This window comes from Oryctolagus cuniculus, chromosome 6, assembly GCF_964237555.1.
Source record: "Oryctolagus cuniculus chromosome 6, mOryCun1.1, whole genome shotgun sequence".
NCBI classification, from domain to species: Eukaryota; Metazoa; Chordata; class Mammalia; order Lagomorpha; family Leporidae; genus Oryctolagus; species Oryctolagus cuniculus.
The window spans coordinates 158242286-158249269 of NC_091437.1; positions in this window are offsets into that span (position 1 = coordinate 158242286).

The window sequence follows — 6984 nt, forward strand, 5'->3', positions numbered from 1 at the left end:
GGATTGGCTGAGCTGGAATGCAGGGGCCCACTGGATCTATGTGAAGGGTGGAATCCAGGGTAGGGTCCCCCGGGCCTCCTGTGCCTAGGACCAGCACAGTCGTGCACAGTGGAACTGCTGGGCCTTCAGCTGCCCTTGAAGCAAGTGATGACCTCGTGCCAGCCTCGGCCAATGAGCTCTAAGTGGACAGCTGATGTAAGACTGATGTGTTCTTGCGGTCTGGAATGTTGACAGGATGCTGGAAGGTGCCCAGGTCAAGTTGTAGCCATGAAAATGAAAGGTGTATGCTAAGGATGATGAGATTAGCCCTGGACTGCCTAACCCTGAACATCTCAGGTCTCTTGTTATGTTGAGTTCTCTGTCATTTGTAGTCACATGCATTCCCCATTGGTCTAATTTTAGAATTTTGCATATAGTAAAAGAAGGCAAGGATTTTTACTAACCTATGGGGCATAGATTAAGAAGAATAGTGGCCGGAGCCGCGGCTCAGTAGGCTAATCCTCTGCCTTGCGGTGCAGGCACACCAGGTTCTAGTCCCAGTCGGGGCGCCAGATTCTGTCCCAGTTGCCCCTCTTCCAGGCCAGCTCTCTGCTGTGGCCAGGGAGTGCAGTGGAGGATGGCCCAAGTCCTTGGGCCCTGCACCCGCGTGGGAGACCAGGAGGAAGCACCTGGCTCCTGCCTTCGGATCAGCGCGGTGCGCCGGCCACGGCGGCCATTGGAGGGTGAATCAACGGCAAAGGAAGACCTTTCTCTCTGTCACTGTCCACTCTGCCTGTCAAAAAAAAAAAAAAAGAAGAAGAATAGTAAGTCACTGGCTGACATGGGACCCCACATGGCAGAGTTGAAAGGCTGAGTGGACAAGAATCCATGACTAAGTACTCTTCTTAGAGAGACAGAGGTAGTAACCATTTTCTTTTTTAATATTTTATTTATTTGTTTGAGAGGTAGAGCTACAGACAGAGAGAGGGAGAGTCAGAGGAAAAGGTCTCCCATCCAGTGGTTCACTCCCCAAATAGCTGCAATAGCTGGAGCTGAGCCAATCCAAAGCCAGGAGCCAGGCGCTTCTTCCAGGTCTTCCATGTGGGTGCAGGGTCCCAAGCATGTGGGCCATCTTCCACTGCTTTCCCAGGCCATAGCAGAGAGCTGAATTGGAAGTAGAGAAGCCAGGACACAAACTGGTGCCCATATGGGACGCCGGCACAGCAGGTGGAGGCACTGTGCTACAGCGCCGGCCTGGTAGTAACCATTTTCAAAATCACAGGTTGGCACACAACACGTAACAAGTGATCTGACTGGGAAGCAGAACATTTGAACTTCATGGGACCCTAAGTGGTCAAATCCTGTGGTTTCACTCACACCTCTAGCAGCATAGGAGGAATCAGAGTGAGCCAGAGAACCAGAGACCGTGATTCCATGTGCTCAAGTGAAGTTATCTCGGAACTCGGTTTCCTTCTCTGTGAAATGGGGCCATGAAATCTGCCTCTGCCTGGGTTATGTAAAGTCGTCCCCTGGAGCTGAGAAGATTGGGCCTGCCAATCCAGATGTGCTGGCCATGCCCAAGAATAAACCTGAACAAGGAATGACCCTTTGCTCTCACAACCCTTACATGGAATGGGTATAGTTATGCTTCTTTTATAAATGAAGAAATCCCAGCTCAAAGTCGGAAGCTGGCCTGAGGTCATACTGCTGGGACAAGCATAGAAATCTCTCCAACGCCAGTCCAATTTGGTTCCACTCACACTCAGGCTATCTGCCAGATTTGGTGAAGATTCCTAGTGTTTATTTTGGGACAGGACACTGGTTTTATGTGGGCAGATTGTCTTGCAGAGCAAATTCTCCATTTCCTGGCTCGTCTGGGAGCTGAGAGTCACCACAGGTCTAAGTTTTAGCCAAGGAGAAGCAAGGAGAAGTGTGTAGGAACTCCAAGAAGTTTTCTTAAAGATGCTCATCAACACGTACTTGTTTCCTTTGGCCGGCTGGACCATGGCAGTGATGATCAATGCTGTAGCAACCGTATGGGCCCTGAGAAGACGTTCAGTGGAGAAGCCATGTGCTTGGATGGAGGAGCAGAGTAGAAGGCTGCTCCATAATTATACCCCTGATACAAGCCCTGGATTCCTTAATCTTGCTCAATGAGGGAGAAATAGATGTCATTCTTACTTAATCTACTTGCTCTATTTTCTATTCAAATCCCAAGTAACATAGAATAAATCTTAACTGGTACAACAAATATACCTATTGAAGTTGTTGGTTACAAGCTTAGCCTGGAGCAGTGGGCACCACTTTGGATAGCTCTGGCCAAGTCCAAGGAGTAGCTGGAGAATGAGCTTAGGCACAAGTTCTGCCCAGAGGAGCAGGGCTCCATCCATAGTCTCAAGGCGCTCTTGTCTTTGCTCCTATCTGGATAGGCAATTGTGGCACACAGGAAAGAGCCCTGGCCTTGGAGTCTCAATGCCACAGCTGGCCAACCTCACATTAGCTGTGTGCCCAGTGCTGGAATCTGATCCTTCCTGAGCCCCGGTTCACACAACTGTGAAGCACAGTATGATTACTTCTACCTCATTCGTGCTGTTACAAGGAGCAGCCAGATGCTGAGTGTGAGAAGACCCAGTGTAACTGTGCAACCTAACTGTTGCTTGGTCAATGTTTGCTGATTGCAACATTGCTTAATCTGAATCTGGAGAGAAAACCACACACTCTGACTTTTTGGCTCTCTCTTCTCTTTTCCATTTTGCTGGTAGAGTTCCACCTTGCATTTCAGGGCTTCTAACCTGAATGGATTTCTTGGCCCCATGGTAAAAGCCTAGTGCTTCCTGCAGGTGAGGACCAGAACTGAGCACCTTAGACTGAGTTTTGAGATGTCCCAGGATGTGAGCAGCCAGGGACGGGGCTGGGGCTTGGTGTCCTTGTGAGCCCCGTGTCCGCCATATTGCCCAGTGCTCAGAGATTGTCACTGTCCTTTGATGATTTCAGGAGCTTTGGTTTTCTGTACCCTGATGGGAAGGGATGGCTGGGGGAGTGCCACTTACATTCTGCCTGATACCTCTCATGGCAATGGAGCCAGACCCTCTTATTGGCATCCACACTTGATGTACAAGTACAAGTAGGCAGGAGGAAAAAGGAAGGGCCCTTGAGGTCAGAGGGATTTGGTTCAAATCCCAGCTCTGTTTTCTCTAAACCTCTTGTGTTTTCATCTGCAACAAGACATAGGAACATGTAGTTGTTGAGATGATTAAATGAATGCCAGGTACTGATGGTGCAGGAACACAGATGCGTGAACCTGACCCCAGGCTGCCTTCAAGTTGCTGTCAGTCTCATCCAGGAGACAGACTTGAAAGAAGCCACATCGGAAGCTGGAGGTCACAGGGGTGTGTGTGTGTGACGGGGATCAGGATGTGAGATGACATTCAGGAGATGCTCCGAGGCTTTAACACACCACACTGCCATCTGCTGTCCAGGCCCCCAGCGCACTGTTCTCTATGAACTTCTACTGAAACATAACAACTGGAGTGTGGAAACTGCAGGCACTGAAACTCAAGTATTAAGTCCACCTCTGAGTGGAGGGGGTGCCACCCTACCTTCCAGAGCTGTGAGGAGTGTGGAACTGTGTGTGCTTTTAAGGAGAGGCAAGAGTCATACTGATGTGATGAACCCTTTTTTTTCAATTCCATCAACTGATAGTTCCTTCATATTCTCTCCAAGCCATGCATTGTGCTGAGCTCCAAAGATACTAAAATGGGCAAAAATCCAGTCCCCACTCAAGAGATCTTATTGTTAAGGATGACCCAGATGAATGGAGTGATGGGTGTACTCTGAGACAATTAGGCTTACACTGAGAGGCCCCAACTTTTTCAAAGCAAAAGAAAAAAAATAGGAAAATGCAACTTCTGGGTGTCAGTGGCCGTCTGAAAGGCATTGTTTGGTTTCTAGAACCTAAGAAAGTTGAAGTTATTGTAACGTTTTGTGGGGAGAAAAGGGATAGGGAATTGTCAGTGGGGCCGTAGCCAAGAATGCTGGGTGCACACTTGACAAAGCCTCGCACACACACAGCATGGCAGCATGGAAGGATCTAAAGGGGAGGAGAGAAAGGACCCACCGGTAGGCTTGGTCACAGGGAGGTGGCACCAAGGGACGGCAGCTGGCAGGGCACAGAGGATGTGCATTTCCTGGGTCTTACACCCATCAAGAGTTTCCTCTCTCCTATCCTGAGTACATGGGTTCAGCAGAATTTGGAAGGAGGAACCAGGAAAGGGAATAGAGAGAAAGACAGAAACAGAGTCCTAGGTTCCCACCAGGGCTAAGGCTTTGCTGTTCCTCATGTAAGACTGAGACATGGTGAAGGGTGATGGTTTTAAACGCAGGGAGTCAAAATTCAGTGGTGTGAGCACACTGTGATGACCGCACCTGTACTCCCAGGATGTGGGGGATGGTTGGGGGTTGGCATTGAAGTCTGAAATCTGCCCTTCAAACACCTTGGGGGTGACCTGACAGGTGGGTTGCACAGCCTATTAGTGATGTATTTCCATAGGATACCACTGAGCACTTCTCAATGGGAAATGCTTCTCCAGTCCAAGTTGGGAAACTTGTTCTGTAGGACATCAGAGAGTACCCATTGAAGGCTGTGTAGCCTATACAAAAGCTATCACATCTATTCAGCTCTGCCGCTGGAACAGGGAAGTAGCCAAAAATCAAACATAGATGACCATGGCTATTTTCCAATGGAGCTTGTGGCTAGCAAAATTCAGATTACCTATAGCATTCATATGTCAGGAAATATTCTCCTTTTGGTCTTTTTCAACCACTTGATAATGCAAGCCCCATTCTTAGGTCATGGGCTGCCCATTAGCAGGTGGCAGGCAGAATTGGCTCTTGGGTTATTGCTTGTTGACCCCTGCTCCCATCTTTACAATGTCCTAAATTATCAGCATGTCACTAGTGTGGCCTTGCAAGAAGAAAATGGCCAAACAACAAGAAAAAGTTGAGAAAACAATCTATGAATATACAATCTCACCTGTATAATACATACATATTAAATTAAATATATATGTATGATTGGTATGTCGCCTTGTATGCATTCATTGTTGGTGTAGTCTTTGATACTTGGCTCCAAGCACTCTTTTTGAGGAATAGATGATTTATTCAATGTATACCTGGGGCCGATTCTGTGGCACAGCAGGTTAAACTGCTGCCTGAAGCACAGGCATCCCATATGGGCTCTGGTTCCCATCCTGGCTGCTCTACTTCTGATCCAGCTGCCTGTCTGGGAAAAGCAGTGAAAGATGACCCAAGTAGTTGGGCCCCTGCCACCCATGTGGGAGACCCAGAAGAAGCCCTTTGGTTCCTGGCTTCAGCCTGGCCCTGTCCTGGCCGTTGTGGCTATTTGGGGAGTGAAAAGCTCAGTGGAAGAATTCTCTCCCCCCCCCCTCTCTCTCTGAAATGAAGCCTTTCAAATAAATAAATAAATGGTTTGAAAGTCATACAAGTAAAGTGGTGATTTAATGGCAGTATGTCTTTCCATTTCGGTAAGTTGACTGACAGGAAAGATTCTGGCAGGGTTCACATCCCTGTGCTGTTGGGATGTTTGCATCGTCTCAGACGTCCTGAAATTACATAGTTTGCCGGCCTCCCGCTGGCCCCATCAATCTCCTGCCTTCAACAGTCATTCCAAGTGTCCTGTGAACCAGGTGCCGTGGGAGGTATTACAATGGGAACGGCGAGTAAGCTAACCTCCAGTGGCTTATCCGCACCTTTTGGTGGAGAGCACCGGCCGCCCTGCCTCTCAGCGCTCTCCCATTCCCAGATCCCACGCCCAGGAGGAGCGCTGAGGAACTGGGACAGGTGTTCTCAGCAGCTTTCCCACTCCCCGCCTGCTGGAAGCTCAAGTCTCCTAGGACAGAGCTTCTTACTGGTCATGTGTGTGAACCAAGGACTTCCAATGGCATTTGTCCAGAGTAAGCACTCTTTACTCTTACTGGGAAACAAATGTTGAGTATCCATTGATCTGAACGTGTCCCCTTCTAGTTGGGTCACTTACTTCTCAAATTCCCTAAGCCAGCAGGAATAAAGGAAATCGGTATTGATATTGATATACTGATTCCATTTCCTTTCTCCCTCCACCTGGGGTCTAAGCTTTGCTGCCAAGGTTTCATCAAGTTCTTCAGTTCAACACACACGCACCCACCCCACCCTCATTAATTCATGCAAAACTGTCCCAGGTTTGCTTTATTGATTTATGTATTTATGGACGTGTGGATGTATGCATTTTCATTATTTTCTCATCCCACTTCCCCACTTGCCCATTCCACTCCTCCATAGGCATCCAATTTACTCGATTTAGTTTCTGTCCTTCAAGCCATCTTTCTTAACATTTATTTTAGTATATGTGTCCTTTAAAAACTCCTGTTCCATTGAGCATGTAATTTTGCAACCTTCCAAAGATCGTATTATGCTTTAACTTTATTTATTTTATTTGAAAGGCAGAGTTACAGAGAGGCAGAGGCAGAAAGAAAGAGAGAGAGAGGTCTTCCATCTGCTGGTTCACTTTCCAAATGGTTGCAACGGCCAGAGCTGCGCCAGACCGAAGCCAGGAGCCAGGAGCTTGTTCCGGGTCTCCCACGTGGGTGCAGGGGCCCAAGGACTTGGGCCATCTTTCATTGCTTTCCCAAGACATAGCAGAGAGCTGGATGGGAAGTGGGGCAGCCGGGACTCGAACCGGCGCCCATATGGGATGCCAGCACTGCAGGCGGTTGCTTTACCTGCTGCACCACAGCACTGGCCACTGTGCTTTAGCTGTCATAGCTCTTTTGACTTGGCACATCTGGCCATGTTTTTGAATGGACATCTACATTATGATACCTTCATCAGTTCCCCTGCACCCAGCTGGGAAACCCAACTCTAGAGCCCTGTGGAACTAGGCGTGAGTTTTGCTGGACTAGTATTGCAGGCATGAGTTGTATGTGTTTAATCAGCTGTTTCCTTTGATTG